Here is a 19,562-nt window from a genome sequence, read left to right as displayed (position 1 = left end):
CTGAAGTTTCCCATGAAGATGTGACCTTGACCTTTTCTCCACCTCAGACCCAAGAAGAATCAATCATGCCCATGCTGGAGGTCCTACAAGAGCCTCGCTCGAATAACCGGTGCAAGCCTACCCAAGGAGGTGCTGGACATAGCACCCAGAAGCCTATGGCCCAAGGGAGACTTCAAGTTGCGCCAGTGCGGGTGTCACTCAAGTCTGGAACCCCGGACACTCAGAAGGCCCAGCATCCACTGCTCATCACCCAGAGCTAAACTGCCTCTGACCAACTGGAGGTCTAAGTGGAACTGCTGCTCAAGAAATGGCCTAAGAACTTTGGCATGGGCCAGGAAAACTCTCAACCCAGAGAGACCACACGCGCTTCGTGAAATGGCTGCACTGCTTCCGGCTGCAGCGCCAGAGGATCATCTTGGACAAGATTCTGAAGGTGCTCCTTGAAGTTAATCCAGGCCCTGGACCAGAAGACAGCCACTCAGCTGCTCAAATTGGTTAACAAGATGCTGACCTGAGATCAAGCTGGGTGAGAGGAACTGCTGCTGCCTGGTAAAGAAGATGCCCCAGCAAAAAGACCCCCTGTGAGAGCAAGAAAGCTCAGCCGGACGTCATCTCCAATGAAGAGGACCCCAGAAAACGGCTTGTTTTCCTGCCAGAAGATGTCGGAAGATGGGAGTCACTCACAGCACTGTGAAGAGCAAGGCCAGATTGAGCCGCCTCACCCACGGGAATCATCATGCAGTCCCAGCTTTTCTCGATCAAGAGGAAGACTGTGAAAGGAGAACCAGACTGGGTTGAATGGTGTATAACCTGAGGGCTGTGAGCAAAGCAACCATGCTTGAAACCCCAGTTGTGCCAGATCTGCACACTCTGCTGACAAACGTGCCAGCCACAGCAACGGTGCTCACGGCAATGGATCTGCCCGAAGCTCCCCTCAATGTTCCCCCTCTCCTGGACGACCAGTTCATGAAAACGCACAAGGGGGTGCAGAACAAATGGACAGTGATGCCCAAGAGGGCCCAGAACAGCCTTTCACAGCTCGCCAGAGCATTGCCCTCCGTCCCCATCAACTGGATTGCAGAGCATGCAGAAGTCATCGACACCGCTACCTGCAAAGCACTTTCCATGTCTCCTCTACTCTGCCTGACAGAGCAGCAATGTAAGTTCTGTGAAACAGAGTCCAGTGGTGTCAAAAGCATGTTCCTGAAGACACCATATCGCCCACTAGACAAAACACTTAACAGATGACCGGAGGGCCGCGGAGGAGAAGATGGCTCCCTCAACAACTCCGAAGATGCAGTCCTTCCTTAGTCTAGTCTCGTACTGCAGAACTTGGATCCCTGGTGCTCCAGGCTTAATGCAGCCTCTGTTATGAATGAGTCACCGTAGGAGGCAAAAACAGAAATACTAGCTAAGTCCAGAAAACCAGAGAAGTTGGCAGCTATCGGATTGCAGACCCCTGAACCTATCAACAACTAGCAGTAGCCGTGAGGGGTTCCTACGGTGCCCTAGACCCCTCGATCACAGCCGGAGAACTAAAGAGCCTAAAGACAGAAAGGGAAATCTAAACTGCCCCAGAGCAGACCCCAAAGCAATTGGCAGCCCCCAACATATGACGACGGTAAAGCAAGATGAAAAAACACTCACACAGATAGAAAGATAGGCTGAGCAAATGATGGGGCCCAAGCTAACTAAATAGGACAGGATAGAAAAGCTGCTGTCTGCAATCCGCCAAAAACCCTATCAAAACAAGAGCCAACAGACTGATAGGGAAAAAAGCCCTGAAGACGCTAGGGTTCAAAAAGACTATATCAGTACTCAGGTATTTTCTGAAGACAGAGCAAAAAGGAATTCAGCTCACCCCAGCAGGGAATGGCAGAAATCCAGAAAAACAAGGCAAAACAAAACCAAAACAAAAATGCAAAAAGCAGAGCAGAAAACTTAGCTTTTGAGGAGCAGGAATCAGACTGGTCTCCTAGAATCCCTCTGAGAAATCACCAGCAAGGCAGAAGGGTGTCGGCTGCCTTATATCCAGTCAGCAATTCCAGTCACCCAGTCATCATCATCCTGCTCAGGTGCTTGGTAATCAGCCTCACTACCTTCCCTCACCAGAAGAGGGAGTTCATCAGACCTCAATGGTGAAGGGAAAATGAACTCACAACAGTACCTCCCCCTTGAGGAGGGGTCACCGAACCCTCATCCACGCCACCAGGGCAATCAGGGTGAGCCCGATGAAAGGTACGCACCAATCTTTTTGCATGAATATCAGAGGCAGAGACCCAGGAATTATCCTCCTGACCATAACCCTTCCATTTAACCAAATACTGGAGTCTCCGTCTAGCCAGACGGGAATCCAGTATCTTCTCTACCTCATATTCCATGTTACCTTCAACCAATACAGGGTCCGGAGGTGCCACCCCAGGAACAACTGGTTCAACAAACCTCTTCAACAAGGACTTATGAAACACATTATGGATTTTAAATGTGACAGGAAGAGCCAAATGAAAAGAGACAGGATTAATAATCTCCAAAATCTTGTAAGGTCCAATAAATCTAGGCTTAAACTTAGGAGAAGCCACCTTCATAGCAATATTTTTTGATGATAACCAAACCATATCACCAACCTTAAACTGGGGACCAATGGTCCTATGTCGGTTGGAAAACCGCTGGGCCTTTTCCTGGGAGAGAGATAACTTATCCACCACTTGGTCCCAGATCTGGTGCATTCTCTCCACCACAGTGTCAACACCTGGGCAGGCAGAAGGCTCCACCTGCCCTGAAGAAAATCGAGGATGAAACCCAAAGTTACAAAAAAAAGGTAACATCAAAGTGGCAGAACTAGCTCTATTATTTAAAGCAAATTCGGCCAAGGGCAAAAATGAAACCCAATCATCCTGATCAGCGGAAATAAAACATCTCAAATACGACTCCAAGGTCTGGTTTGTTCTCTCCGTCTGCCCATTGGTCCGAGGATGAAAAGCAGAGGAGAAGGACAACTGAATTCCCAGCTTGGAACAGAAAGTCCTCCAAAATCTAGACACAAACTGAACTCCTCTGTCAGATACAATGTTCTCAGGAATCCCGTGCAAGCGAACCACCTGTTGCAAAAACAGGGGCACCAACTCAGAGGAAGATGGCAACTTAGGGAGTGGTACAAGATGAACGATCTTAGAGAACCTATCACAAATCCCCCAAATAACAGTCATACTCTGAGAGACAGGCATATCAGAGATGAAATCCATTGAAATATGGGTCCATGGCCTCCTGGGGACCGGCAAAGGCATCAACAACCCACTAGAGCGAGAACAAGGTTTAGACCGGAAGCAAGTCCCACAGGACTGCACAAAATTCCTTCAGGTTTGTCCTCCTGGAACTCTTGCAGAGCAAGTCTCAAATCGGGCGAGATGGCAGAAAGAACTACCCCTTCGCCTAAGATGGTAGCAGGCTTGGTCACCACAGGAGAATCAGCAAAGAAGCTCCTAGAGAGGGCGTCTGCCTTGACATTCTTAGTGCCAGGAAGAAAAGAGACAAAATCAAAACGTGTAAAAAACAAGGCCCACCTAGCCTGTCTAGGGTTCAAGCGTTTAGCCGACTCCAGGTAAATCAAATTCTTGTGGTCAGTGAGGACCACGACTTGATGTTTAGCTCCCTCCAACCAATGTCTCCACTCCTCAAATGCCCACTTCATGGCCAACAGTTCCCGATTCCCCACATCATAGTTACGTTCAGATGGAGAGAACTTTCGGGAAAAGGCGGCACAGGGATTCATTTTAGATGTTACAGGATCCTTTTGGGACAAAACAGCTCCTGCACCAATCTCAGAAGCGTCCACCTCTACCTGGAACGGGAGTGAGACATCAGGTTGCCGCAAAACCGGGGCAGAAGTGAATCTTCGCTTCAGCTCCTGAAAGGAAGAAACAGCCTCCGGAGACCAATTCAACACATCAGCACCCTTCTTAGTCAGATCAGTCAATGGCTTGGCAATACTAGAAAATTTTGCTATAAATTTCCGATAAAAATTAGCAAAACCCAAAAACTTCTGGAGGGCCTTCAAAGAAGTGGGCTGAGCCCAATCATAAATGGCCTGTACCTTGACCGGGTCCATTTCAATAGTTGACGGAGACAAAATAAATCCCAAAAATGAAATCCTCTGTACCCCAAAAAGGCATTTCGATCCCTTGACATACAGGGAATTCTCCCTCAAGATCCGGAACACAGTCCAAACATGTTCCACATGAGAATCCCAATCCTTGGAGAAGATCAAAATATCATCCAGATAGATAATCAAAAATTTATCCACAAAGTCACGGAAAATGTCGTTCATGAAGCACTGGAAGACAGAAGGGGCATTAGTGAGCCCAAAAGGCATCACCAGGTAGTCAAAATGCCCCTCTGGAGTATTATACGCTGTCTTCCATTCATCCCCATGCTTAATATGGAAAAGATTATACGCCCCCTGAGGTCAAGCTTGGTAAACCAGCAAGCACCTTTAACTCTGGAGAATAGATCCGAAATCAGGGGTAACGGATACTGATATTTAATAGTAATTTTGTTGAGGGCACGATAATCAATACAAGGCCTTAATGAACCATCCTTTTTGGCCACAAAAAAAAAACCAGCACCTAAGGGTGAAGAGGATGGTCTAATATGACCCTTCTCCAACGCCTCCTTAATATAGGATCGCATAGCCTCGTGCTCGGGTACAGATAAATTGAAGAGCCGACCCTTGGGAAATTTACACCCCGGGCTCAGTTCAATTGCACAGTCATAACTCCTATGAGGAGGCAAAGATGCGGACTCATTCTCACTAAATACATCATAAAAGTCTGCCAAATAGTCAGGAACATCATGCGACTGAGGAGAGGTGGAAAAAACCGGAGCCTCACTAAGGGCACACCGACAACCCCAACTCACCACAGACACAGATTTCCAATCCAAAACTGGATTATGAATTTGCAACCAGGGAAACCCCAGAACAATGGTATCATGCAAATTATGCAACACCAAAAAATCTGCAATTTTCTTGATGGTCTGGGGCGACCCGCATTACCACCTGGGTCCAAAACTGAGGTTTATTTTTCGCCAAAGGAGTAGCATCAATCCCCCTCAAAGGGATAGGCATCCGCAGAGGTGTCATCGGAAATCCACATCGTTTAGCAAAATCCAAGTCCATTAGATTCAGGGCTGCTCCCGAATCCACAAAAGCCTTGGCGGAAAATGTGGACAGGGAGCAGATCAGAGTAATTGCCAGAAGAAACTTAGGTTGAACACCACCCACAGAAAACGTGTGTGCAAAACGTTTCTCGTGTTTAGGACAGACAGAAATAATATGCGAGGCATCTCCACAAAAAAAAAAACAGCTTATTACGCCTTCTGAACTCCTGACGTTGCTCCCTGGACAAAACTCTATCACATTGCATAGGTTCAGACACTTGTTCAACAGGTGGCAACACCTCTCGTGCAGTCCTGCGTTCACGTAAACGCCGATCAACCTGAATGGCTAATGACATAGAATCATCAAGACCAGAGGGAACAGGAAATCCCACCATAGTATCTTTTACGGCTTCTGACAAACCCTTCCGAAAGAGAGCTGCCAAGGCATTATCATTCCAGGTAGTAAGGACCGCCCACTTTCAGAATTTTTGACAGTACAATTCTGCAGAATCTCGACCCTGGCTAAATGCCAACAGGGTCTTTTCAGCCTGATCAATAGCATTAGGTTCATCATACAACAACCCCAAGGCTTGAAAAAATGCGTTCACATTAGTCAGAATAGGATCATCTGGTTTCAAAGAAAACGCCCAATCCTGGGGATCGCCACGCAGCAAAGAGATGACAATTTTAACCTGCTGCGCGGAGCTCCCTGACGAGTTAGGCTTTAAGGCAAAAAATAATTTATAATTATTTTTGAAATTCAAAAATTTAGACCGATCCCCAAAAAACACATCAGGAGTAGGAATCTTTGTTTTAGTAGCATGTGAATGAGCAAGGTAGGCGGAAATTCCCCGCACTTCCGCAGCGAGCTGCTCCACACAATCAGACAATTGCTTTATCTCCATTGAGAGAAAAAAAAATTCCCCCTACGGCCTCAGAGATATAGAGGAAAAAATATACACACTTTTTTTTTTTTTTACAATTCTTTCCTGCTATTGAGTACCCTAGGATCTGTGGTATGTCTGGTGATTCTGTTATGAATGAGTCACCGTAGGAGGCAAAAACAGAAATACTAGCTAAGTGGGGGGTTCCTACGGTGCCCTAGACCCCTCGATCACAGCCGGAGAACTAAATAGCCTAAAGACAGAAAGGGAAATCTAAACTGCCCCAGAGCAGACCCCAAAGCAATAGGCAGCCCCCAACATATAATGACGGTGAAGCAAGATGAAAAAACACACACAGATAGAAAGATAGGCTGAGCAAATGATGGGTCCTGTTATGATTGAGTCACCATAGGAGGCAAAAATAGAGATGCTAGCTAAGTCCAGAAAACCAGAGAGGTTGGCAGCTATCGGATTGCAGACCCCTGAACCTATCAACACAACTAGCAGTAGCCTTGGGGGGCTCCTACGATGCCCTAGGCCCCTCGATCACAGCCGGAGGACTACATAGCCTAAAGACAGAAAGGGAAATCTAAACTGCCCCAGAGCAGACCCCAAAGCAAAAGGCAGCCCCCCACATATAATGACGGTGAAGCAAGAAGAAAGAACAAAACACAGACAGAAAGATAGACTGAGCAAAGATGGGGCCCACGCTAGCTTAGATAGGAAAGGACAGGAAGGCTGCTGTCTGCAATCCGTGAAAACTCCTATGAAAATAAGAGCCAACAAACTGACAGTAAAAAAGGCCCTGAAGACGCTAGGCTTCAAAAAAAGGCTATGTCAGTACTCAGGAATATTCTGAAGACAGAGCAACAGGCAAAAGGAGATTCAGTTCACCCCAGCAGGGAATGGCAGAATCCAGAAAAGAAGGGAAAACAAAACACTAATGCAAAAAGGCAAAGCAGAAATCTTAGCTTTAGATGAGCAGGAATCAGACTGGTTTCCAAGAAGTCCACAGAGAAATCACCCGCAGGGAAAAAGGGCATCGGCAGCCTTATATCCAGTCAGTAACTCCACTCAGCCAGTCATCATGATCAGACCCAGGTGTTTGACAATCAGGCTCACTACCTTTCTCTACCGGAAGAGGGAGTTCCTCGGGCCTCAGTAGTGAAGGGGAAAATGAACTCACAACAGTACCTCCCCCTTGAGGAGGGGTCACCGAACCCTCAACCACGCCACCAGGGCGATCAGGGTGAGCCCGATGAAAGGCATGCACCAATCTTTTGGCATGAATATCAGAGGCAGAGACCCAGGAATTATCCTCCTGACCATAACCCTTCCACTTAACCAAATACTGGAGTCTCCGTCTAGCCAGACGGGAATCCAGTACTTTCTCTACCTCATATTCCATGTTACCTTCAACCAATACAGGGTCTGGAGGTGCAACCCCCGGAACAACAGGTTCAACAAACCTCTTCAACAAAGATTTATGGAACACATTATGGATTTTTAATGTGACAGGAAGAGCCAAACGAAAAGAGACAGGATTAATAATCTCCAAAATCTTGTAAGGTCCAATAAATCTAGGCTTAAACTTAGGAGAAGCCACCTTCATAGCAATATTTTTTGATGATAACCACATCATATCACCAACCTTAAACTGGGGACCAATGGTCCTATGTCGGTTGGAAAACCGCTGGGCCTTTTCCTGGGAGAGAGATAACTTATCCACCACTTGGTCCCAGATCTGGTGCATTCTCTCCACCACAGTGTCAACACCTGGGCAGGCAGAGGGCTCCACCTGCCCTGAAGAAAATAGAGGATGAAACCCAAAGTTACAAAAAAAAGGTGACATCAAAGTGGCAGTACTAGCTTTATTATTTAAAGCAAATTCGGCCAAGGGCAAAAATGAAACCCAATCATCCTGATCAGCAGAAATAAAACATCTCAAATATGACTCTAACGTCTGGTTTGTTCTCTCTGTCTGCCCATTGGTCTGAGGGTGAAAAGCAGAGGAGAAGGACAACTGAATTCCCAGCTTGGAACAGAAAGTTCTCCAAAATCTAGACACAAACTGGACTCCTCTGTCAGATACAATGTTCTCAGGAATCCCGTGCAAGCGAACCAACTGTTGTAAAAACAGGGGCACCAATTCAGAGGAAGACGGCAACTTAGGGAGTGGTACAAGATGAACCATCTTAGAGAACCTATCACAAATCACCCAAATAACAGTCATCCTTTGAGAGACAGGCATATCAGAGATAAAATCCATTGAAATATGGGTCCATGGCCTCTTGGGGACAGGCAAAGGCATCAACAACCCACTAGAGCGAGAACACGATTTAGACCGGGAGCACGTCCCACAGGACTGCACAAAATTCCTGACATCACGAGACAAGGAGGGCCACCAAAAAGACCGACTCACCAGATCTCTAGTACCAAAAATACCTGGATGACCAGCCAAAGCAGAGCAATGAACTTCAGACATCACTCTCTTCTTCCACTGGTCAGGAACATACAACTTTCCACTGGGACAACGCTCAGGTTTGTCCTCCTGGAACTCTTCCAGAGCACGTCTCAAATCGGGCGAGATGGCAGAAAGAACTACCCCTTCGCCTAAGATGGTAGCAGGCTTGGTCACCACAGGAGAATCAGCAAAGAAGCTCCTAGAGAGGGCGTCAGCCTTGACATTCTTAGTTCCAGGAAGAAAAGAAACCTCAAAATCAAAACGTGTAAAAAACAAGGCCCACCTAGCCTGTCTAGGGTTCAAGCGCTTAGCCGACTCTAGGTAAATCAAATTCTTGTGGTCAGTGAGGACCACAACTTGATGCTTAGCTCCCTCCAACCAATGTCTCTACTCCTCAAATGCCCATTTCATGGCCAACAGTTCCCGATTCCCCACATCATAGTTACATTCAGATGGAGAGAACTTTCGGGAAAAGAAAGCACAGGGATTCATTTTAGATGTCACAGGATCCTTTTGGGACAAAACAGCTCCTGCACCAATCTCAGAAGCATCCACCTCTATCTGAAACGGAAGTGAGACATCAGGTTGCCGCAAAACCGGGACGGAGGTGAATTTTCGCTTCGGCTCCTGAAAGGAAGAAACAGCCTCCAGAGACCAATTTAACACATCAGCACCCTTCTTAGTCAAATCAGTCAATGGCTTGGCAATACTAGAAAATTTTGTTATAAATTTCCGATAAAAATTAGCAAAACCCAAAAACTCCTGGAGGGCCTTCAAAGAAGTGGGCTGAACCCAATCGTAAATGGCCTGTACCTTGGCCGGGTCCATTTCAATAGTGGACGGGGACAAAATAAATCCCAAAAAAGAAATCCTCTGTACTCCAAAAAGGCATTTCGATCCTTTGACATACAGGGAATTCTCCCTCAAGATCCGGAACACAGTCCGAATATGTTCCACATGAGAATCCCAATCCTTGGAGAAGATCAAAATATCATCCAGATAGATAATCAAGAATTTATCGACAAAATCTCGGAAAATATCGTTCATGAAGCACTGTAAGACAGAAGGGGCATTAGTGAGCCCAAAAGGCATCACCAGGTACTCAAAATGTCCCTCCGGAGTATTAAACGCTGTCTTCCATTCATCCCCATGCTTAATGTGGATAAGATTATACGCCCCCCTGAGGTCAAGTTTGGTAAACCAGCAAGCACCTTTAACTCTGGAGAATAGATCCGAAATCAGGGGTAACGGATACTGATATTTAACAGTAATTTTGTTGAGGGCACGATAATCAATACAAGGTCTTAATGATCCATCCTTTTTGGCTACAAAAAAAAAACGGCACCTAAGGGTGAAGAGGATGGTCTAATATGCCCCTTCTCCAACGCCTCCTTAATAAAGGATCGCATAGCCTCGTGCTCGGGTACAGATAAATTGAAGAGCCGACCCTTGGGAAATTTACACCCCGGGCTCAGTTCAATTGCACAGTCATAACTCCTATGAGGAGACAGAGACGCAGACTCATTCTCACTAAATATATCATAAAAGTCCGCCAAATAATCAGGAACATCATGTGACTGAGGAGAGGTGGAAAACACCGGAGCCTCACTAAAGGCACACCGACAACCCCAACTCACCACAGACACAGATTTCCAATCCAAAACTGGATTATGAATTTGTAACCAGGGAAACCCCAGAACAATAGTATCATGCAGATTATTTAACACCAAAAACCTGCAATTTTCTTGATGGTCTGGGGCGACCCGCATTACCACCTGGGTCCAAAACTGAGGTTTATTTTTAGCCAACGGAGTAGCATCAATCCCCCTCAAAGGGATAGGCGTCTGCAGAGGTGTCATCGGAAATCCACAACATTTAGCAAAATCCAAGTCCATTAGGTTTAGGGCTGCTCCCGAATCCACAAAAGCCTTGGCGGAAAATGTGGACAGGGAGCAGATCAGAGTAATAGCCAGAAGAAACTTAGGTTGAACACCACCAACAGAAAACGTGTGTGCAAAGCATTTCTCGCGTTTAGGACAGACAGAAATAATATGCGAGGCATCTCCACAGAAAAAACACAACTTATTACGCCTTCTGAACTCCTGACGCTGCTCTCTGGAAAAAACGCTATCACATTGCATAGGTTCAGACATCTGTTCAACAGGTGGCAACACCTCTCGTGCAGCTCTGCGTTCGCGCAAACGCCGATCAACCTGAATGGCCAAAGACATAGAATAGTCAAGACCAGAGGGAACAGGAAATCCCACCATAGTATCTTTTACGGCTTCTGACAACCCCTTCCGAAAGAGAGCAGCCAAGGCATTATCATTCCAGGTAGTAAGTACTGCCCACTTTCGGAATTTTTGACAGTACAATTCTGCAGAATCACGACCCTGGTTCAATGCCAGCAGGGTCTTTTCAGCCTGATCAATGGCATTAGGTTCGTCATACAACCCCAAGGCCTGAAAAAATGCATTCACATTAGTCAGAATAGGATCATCTGGTTTCAAAGAAAACGCCCAATCCTGGGGATCGCCACGCAGCAAAGAGATGACAATTTTAACCTGCTGCGCGGAGCTCCCTGACGAGTTAGGCTTCAAGGCAAAAAATAATTTTTTAGGTTTAGGGCTGCTCCCGAATCCACAAAAGCCTTGGCGGAAAATGTGGACAGGGAGCAGATCAGAGTAATAGCCAGAAGAAACTTAGGTTGAACACCACCAACAGAAAACGTGTGTGCAAAGCATTTCTCGCGTTTAGGACAGACAGAAATAATATGCGAGGCATCTCCACAGAAAAAACACAACTTATTACGCCTTCTGAACTCCTGACGCTGCTCTCTGGAAAAAACGCTATCACATTGCATAGGTTCAGACATCTGTTCAACAGGTGGCAACACCTCTCGTGCAGCTCTGCGTTCGCGCAAACGCCGATCAACCTGAATGGCCAAAGACATAGAATAGTCAAGACCAGAGGGAACAGGAAATCCCACCATAGTATCTTTTACGGCTTCTGACAACCCCTTCCGAAAGAGAGCAGCCAAGGCATTATCATTCCAGGTAGTAAGTACTGCCCACTTTCGGAATTTTTGACAGTACAATTCTGCAGAATCACGACCCTGGTTCAATGCCAGCAGGGTCTTTTCAGCCTGATCAATGGCATTAGGTTCGTCATACAACCCCAAGGCCTGAAAAAATGCATTCACATTAGTCAGAATAGGATCATCTGGTTTCAAAGAAAACGCCCAATCCTGGGGATCGCCACGCAGCAAAGAGATGACAATTTTAACCTGCTGCGCGGAGCTCCCTGACGAGTTAGGCTTCAAGGCAAAAAATAATTTACAATTATTTTTGAAATTCAAAAATTTAGACCGATCCCCAAAAAATACATCAGGTGTAGGAACCTTTGGTTCAGCAGCATGTGAATGAGCAAGGTAGGCGGAAATTCCCCGCACTTCCGCAGCGAGCTGCTCCACACGATCAGACAATTGCTTTATCTCCATTGAGAGAAAAAAAAATTCCCCCTACGGCCTCAGAGATATAGAGGAAAAAATATATACTTTTTTTTTTTTTTACAATTCTTTCCTGCTATTGAGTACCCTAGAATCTGCGGTATGGCGGGTGATTCTGTTATGATTGAGTCACTGTAGGAGGCAAAAATAGAAATGCTAGCTAAGTCCAGAAAACCAGAGAGGTTGGCAGCTATCGGATTGCAGACCCCTGAACCTATCAACACAACTAGCAGTAGCCGTGGGGGGCTCCTACGATGCCCTAGGCCCCTCGATCACAGCCGGAGGACTACATAGCCTAAAGACAGAAAGGGAAATCTAAACTGCCCCAGAGCAGAGCAAAAAAAAAAAAAAAAGGCAGCCCCCCACATATAATGATGGTGAAGCAAGAAGAAAGAACAAAACACAGACAGAAAGATAGACTGAGCAAAGATGGGGCCCAAACTAACTTAGATAGGAAAGGACAGGAAGGCTGCTGTCTGCAATCCGTGAAAAACCCTATGAAAATAAGAGCCAACAAACTGACAGTAAAAAAGGCCCTGAAGACGCTAGGCTTCAAAAAAGGCTATGTCAGTACTCAGGAATATTCTGAAGACAGAGCAACAGGCAAAAGGAGATTCAGCTCACCCCAGCAGGGAATGGCAGAATCCAGAAAAGCAGGGAAAACAAAACACTAATGCAAAAAGGCAAAGCAGAAATCTTAGCTTTAGATGAGCAGGAATCAGACTGGTTTCCAAGAAGTCCACAGAGAAATCACCCACAGGGAAAAAGGGTGTCGGCAGCCTTATATCCAGTCAGTAACTCCACTCAGCCAGTCATCGTGATCAGACCCAGGTGTTTGACAATCAGGCTCACTACCTTTCTCTACCAGAAGAGGGAGTTCCTCGGGCCTCAGTAGTGAAGGGGAAAATGAACTCACAACAGGGTCCCAAGCTAACTAAATAGGACAGGATAGAAAAGCTGCTGTCTGCAATCCGCCAAAAACCCCATCAAAACAAGAGCCAGCATACTGATAGGGAAAAAAGCCCTGAAGACGCTAGGCTTCAAAAAGACTATATCAGTGCTCTGGTATTTTCTGAAGACAGAGCAAAAAGGAATTCAGCTCACCCCAGCAGGGAATGGCAGAAATCCAGAAAAACAAGGCAAAACAAAACCAAAACAAAAATGCAAAAAGCAGAGCAGAAAACTTAGCTTTTGAGGAGCAGGAATCAGACTGGTCTCCTAGAATCCCTCTGAGAAATCACCAGCAAGGCAGAAGGGCGTCGGCTGCCTTATATCCAGTCAGCAATTCCAGTTACCCAGTCATCATCATCCTGCTCAGGTGCTTGGTAATCAGCCTCACTACCTTCCTTCACCAGAAGAGGGAGTTCATCAGACCTCAATGGTGAAGGGGAAAATGAACTCACAACAAGCCTCTGTAAAATTTCATCAACGCATTGAAGCCTTCATCTCGTACAGGAAACTGAAAGGCTTCATAGTCTCTACGCCGGCTCTAGGCCTCACTGAGTAAGAGAAGCCATCCCGTCCTGACCAAACGTCAAAAGAAGGACCAAGATGGAGAGGGTCATGCTACTGGCCAGGCTTAAAACAGACCCACGGAGGAAAACCAGAGGCCTCTAGACTACCTCTCAGCCGGCCTGGATCCAGTTGCAAGGGGTGGCCCTCCTGCATGAAAACAATACCCGCAGCACACTCCCTCCTGACAAGGCTGCTCTCCACCACTCTTCAGTGCTCTCAGCTGTTACCTGTCTCTACTCTCACTCCCAAGGGGGGATGCGGATACGGACCCTCAGATGAAAAATCTGCAAGATACCGTAGATGGCTGCAGTTTTGCAAATGATGAAGGAAGGTTCCACACGGGATGTGCAGCGACCAGCAATCAAGACATTCTATGGTCCAGAAGGTTGTCAGCCCAAGAAGCGGAGCTGATAGAGCTGACGAAAGACCTGCCAGATTGCGAAGAACAATAACTTCCAGGTACTCGCATGACATGGCACCCAACTTCGGACCCATCTGGCCTGCAAGAAACTTCATCACAGCAAGCGGATCGACCGTGAAGCACCATGGAGCCATCAGAGACCTGCTGGACACTCTTCAACTACTAAAAGTGGTGGCAGTGTTGAAGGTCAAGGCACACGGAAAACTGAATACAGTAGAGACACGGGGCATCAACATGGCAGACGTGGCAGCCAAAAAAGCAGCCGGAGGAAGACAATATGGAAAATGGGAGAGGTCGTAGAGCCGGACGGCTACTACATGACGACTGAAGACGAGAAAAACTGGCAAACAGAAGTCAATGGGAAAACCGGTGAAGACGCCATCTCTGAATTGGACAGAAGTGCTGCCTCCTCCTCCACCAGCCAACAAGCTGAATCACTTCCAGGATGAAGACTCTGACGTGGATATGAATTCTGAGGCAGAAGAATGGTGCCTACCTTTCCAGAAAGGACGTATTTGATGGAGAACATTCCAGAAGATTGTCCTCCACCACTCTCTCGTGGGGAAGCTTCTTCTCCAGCACAGTCCTATGATTGGCAGTCCACGACAACACTCCCCGAGACGAGCTGCATGAGTCCGAAGGCATCCCAAGGCTACAACAGTTTGACCTTCCCCCTCATTCCCGGAGAATGTCGGCTTGATCGGTACCAATGCAAAGAGTCCCAAGTCCTCCTCTGACACAGTCTAACCCGAGTCTTCATACAGAGGGAGGCACAGACAGACGAAACCTCAGTTAAAATCCCACAATCAGCTCAGAGAAGGTCAATTACCACAACCCAGTCACTAAACCTGACAAAATGACTTCCTGAAACCTGTACAAGAAGTAACAGGATCAGACTCGGAAGGAGGAGAAGGAAAGCTGGATGCTGAAGGCCAAAAGCACTGGGCTCCAAGAAACCGTCTACCTCAAACCATCTACCTCAAGACAGACCCAGCCTACCTCAAAGTGTGTACCCTACGCAGAATTGAAGACGCAGATGAATGACCTGATTAGACTGGACTCTCGCCTTAACAGCCAAAATTCCCAGCAGCTGTTCGGCCACCGACAAATTTAACATCGGACAAGCGGGAAAAGTTCCCCCACATCATCTGGCCTGAATACTTCCCAGTAAGGAACCGGTTGGCGAAGACTGCTGCAAAGAAGCTACTCTCAAAAATAGTGTGCAGATATGGGGTTTCCAGAAGCAATAGCAAGTGATCAGGGACCCGCATACACAGCAAACCTAACACAAGAGACCTGATCAGCAGTAGGGTCAGACTTAGGCCTACACACTACTCACCATCCCACACCATAGACTAGGTGGGACACTTAAGAGCAGCATGTTAAAAAATTTGCCCAAGAGACAGACAAACCCTGGCATTAGACACTCCCATAGGCTCAGAAAAAAGCTGTCACCAATATGAAACTTTATTTGTGTCCAAACCCATTTTAGGGGTATTCTTCGCTTAGCGGTTGACTATGCAATATGATACTTTGTCTGCATGTGTAATTGAATTTATCAAGAATTTTGCTAATGTCCATTCTCGAGTTTTTCTCCCTCATTGCCAGGTCCAGATTCGGTGCCTGATATGCACACCCTGAAGTCAGGAGACTGCTGAGTGTTGGTGGAAAAAGTCCGTAAAGAGAAGCACTCGATCCCAGATCTGATGGCCCTTCTCCAAGTGCTGACGCCACCGACCTGGAGAGAAAACTCCACCTGGATCCACGCATCGCATTGCACGAAAAGGCCTTCACACCAGAAGATACACCTGAGCTGGAATGATGCTGTGGATGACCTCCCTGACTGAATAAATTACCTACCTGACAGAGAATATACATGCACTGACTGCATAGACTGCTAACTATGAGACTTTGATCACATTGCACCACACCCCCTTTAGGGACAGATCTCCTGACCGCCCATTTGCGAAAGTCTGTACAGAGGAGGATGTATGCACTAGGCATATGTCAGTCCACTGGCAGCATAAAAGAGTTGCAGCGCTTTGGGCCAGGAGCAGGATTTTAGGGCAAGTGATATCTAAGGGGGGATTGTTATGGAAATATATATGTATATGTATTTCATATAGATCTCACTTGACTGCTATAGGCTATATACTCCATATACTGCTATATACTTATGTACTCTTATATATTCTTATATGCACACAGATACATATTTACAGTTTGAACCTTATAACTAGTTGGTGGAAATAACCTGGTACCCAGTCATCTCATTGTCTTGTGACTTGAGAAATATCTAGCAGACATAGGGAATGAGGAACTTAGGCCAGGTGGTCCAGCCGATATTGGAGACTTGCTGACAAGTGCAAGACTCCGGACAGTAAATCACGTGGTGTCTAAATAACCCCAGGTCGGACACCCATATATGTTCATGCATTTAAACTGACCAATTAGCTAAGAAGTAAAGCCTTTATGTTAATGAGTAACCACTCCTTTATACGAACTGATAAAAGACCATGAATATGAATAAAGTTTTGAGAGTTCTGCTGGAAGGTATTGCTGCTAACAATGTGTGGCGTCTTTCCTTCCTTGAGCGCTCAATAAGACTCTGTCTAATCAGGACAGGCCACAGCACGCACAAGGGTAAAGTCACCCAACCAAAAAAATCCACATCAGAGGTGTACGGAGCAGAGCCGTGTGTGTACGATGTGTACGGAGCGGAGCCGCGTGTGTACGAGGTGGACGGATCAGAACCATGTCTGTGCCAGGTATACGGCAGAGTTGTGTCTGTACAAGGTGTACGAAGTGGAGTCATGTGTGTACATGATTTGTACGGAGCAGAGCCGTATGTAGACGGAGTGGAGCACTGTGTCTAAGATGTATACAAAGCGGAGCCGTGTGTGTATATACTATGTGTGGAGCAGAGCCATATGTACAATAAGTGCAGAGCGGAGCTGTGTGTAGGACGTGTGCGGAGCAGAGCCGTGCATGTACATTGCAGAGCGTAGTTGTGTGTAGGATGTGTGCGGAGCAGAGCCGTGTGTACAATGAGTGCAGAGTGGAGCTGTGTGTAGGATGTGTGCGAAGTATTTTGTGTGTCAGGATGATGTAAAAGCTTTATTAATTGTTTTATATTTTTTTATCGTTTTGTAGGTTAAATAATGGGAGACTTTTATGGCTTGGTTCATTCCCAGTATGTGTACTTTTTTGTTTTCTTTTATTTTTTTCATAAAGTTTTTAGTGACTATATAGTTTTTAGGACATTTTGAACTATTTTTACAGACTGTCTTTTTTTGTTAAATAATTTGTCCCAGTACAAGACTTCAACCTTCACTTATCTCATTGCCGGTTTATTAGCCACAAAACCACAGAAATGAGCCGGACTATAAGCTGGTATGAGTGCGGAGTGTAAGAGCGCGTTCACATTGTGCCCACTTCACAGACAAAACCCAAGAAAAAAACTAAATAATCATATACCCTGCAGTAAGGTAATAATACATGTAATAACATTGGGGACTTCGTTATCGCTATTTTGATAAATAAGCATATTAATAATATTCCCATTGAGGTTGCTACTTGGCCTGGGGTCTCCATGGCAATCAATGACAATGACATTTGTGGGTGGTCTGTGAGGATAAAGAGGGGGCCCCATCCCTCATATAACCCCCTTTAGGGTGTGTGCACACGCTGTGGATTCTGCTGCATTGTACAGTACCTTTATATTCTATGGAAAGTGAAAACCACAGTGCACATGCTGCGGATTTTTCCGCGCGGATTAGCTGCGGTTTCAGATCCGCAGCATGTAACTTCTTTGTGCGGAATCCGCAGCGGTTTTACACCTGCTCAATTGTACAGGTGTCAAACCGCAGGATTTACATGCAGATTTTGCCATATCAACACAGACAAATCCGCAGCACAATCTGCAACGTGTGCACTTACCCTTATACTGCAGCCAGTACCCCCAGCGGCTTGGGAGGGATTATATGGCTGTGGTCAGTACCAGCACACATCGCAGCTGTTGCAGCACCTTAATAAGTCACTGTTATAATAATTGTAATAAAGTCCTTTTTTGTATACATGTATATATATATATGTGATTGATTGCATGTATGACATTTACGTTTCTAGACTTAGAATCTCTATTCAGCTGATGTATTGTGAACACATGGGTGTTACTTTTGTGAATGCTTAGTTTGCTTTCCTTGTCTTACGTATAAACTGTCATCCCTTTTAATTCTCTGGTAATGTAGATAAGGATTGCTGACAGACATATTCCAACATATGTACTATTTAGCAAACTTTGTATTTTGAACTCCCTTCTGTTGTTCTATTTAAACTCAAAGAATCTGTATTGGGGCAGACAGGTGACTGCTCACATCTGGTGCGGCTGTCATTCTCCATGCCGGTGTGATCAATAAAGAACAGGTCATCTTACTTATTCAGGTCTGGACGATTTCTAATTGGAAGACTAAAACTCCACTGGGAGTCACAATATTATTGTGCAACTCAGAAGAACATTGTGACATTTGCTCTTAGTATAAGAAAGGGCAGAGGACCAACGAGAGAGAAGAAAGATGCTAACCTCATCCTCATTGTTACAGAGCAAGAGGTGCTCTGTCCACAGCAGCAGTGAGTGCACTAACAGCAGATGCATCTCTTGGCCGGGAGACTTTGGAGACATTCCATTACATCATCCTTCATGTACATTGCTACTGCTATATCCGAGAGCTCTGCTCCAGGCCAATTCACATCTCTCTACCTTCAGTAAAATGACAGAGTGCAGGACTCAAGAGATATCTTCAGAGGAAAAGGAGCTGAACTCTAGTACCACCTAAGAAGTAGGTTCAGTACAGACAGTGCGGGGCACTAGCTCTGTCACAGTAGTAATTGCAGGCAGTTACTTACCCTGAGACTGCTACCCATCAGTACAGGTCTCTGAAATTCACTTCAAAGTCAGTTTAATATATGAAGCATTGTGCATATTTACCACTGAGGCTAAGTGGTAATAGGCAACCATAGTTGTGTGGATTTTGCAGCAGATCCTGCTGAGAATCTACCTCTGTATGAATACTAAGTGAAGTATCCACCGCTTACAGGTGCAGTACGTTGTGATCCTCCTTGTCGTTTTGCTACAGTCTGAAACAAATGAAATATAAGATATATAGACTCTTCAGTTAAGTCATGCAGCTATACTGGGAATGTTCTCCTTGTGCTTTACAGCTAGTGGATAGCATGAACTTTAGGAGGTGCTGCTCAGAAGTCCCTCATCCTGGCATATCCTGAAGACCACTGTCTGTACATCCAGTCAATATGGCACCTTCAAGTAAGGCAGCGAAGACAGAGGAAGCAAAAGAAAATCTAGAAAAATGTAGAAACCCTGCTGTGTGACAAAAGTCTTAGAGTGCAGCCCTTTATATGCATCTGAGATAGACCTAACAGAACCAACAACAAATACGGAAAATATTCTAGGAGCTATAGCAATACTAACAGAATCAACTACGTTAAAAATAGATATTTTTCAAAGCAGCAAAATATGCAAGGAGATCCCAACAAACATGCTCTCCATGCCTGTGTTGTGACTGTCACACAGCTTCGACACATGCAGCTGCTGAGCCG

Source organism: Dendrobates tinctorius, unplaced genomic scaffold (genome assembly GCF_039654945.1).
Source record: "Dendrobates tinctorius isolate UK_male_01 unplaced genomic scaffold, ASM3965494v1 ptg000155l, whole genome shotgun sequence".
Lineage (NCBI taxonomy): Eukaryota > Metazoa > Chordata > Amphibia > Anura > Dendrobatidae > Dendrobates > Dendrobates tinctorius.
The sequence above is the reverse complement of the archived record's forward strand: the minus strand, read 5'-3'. Positions refer to the sequence as shown.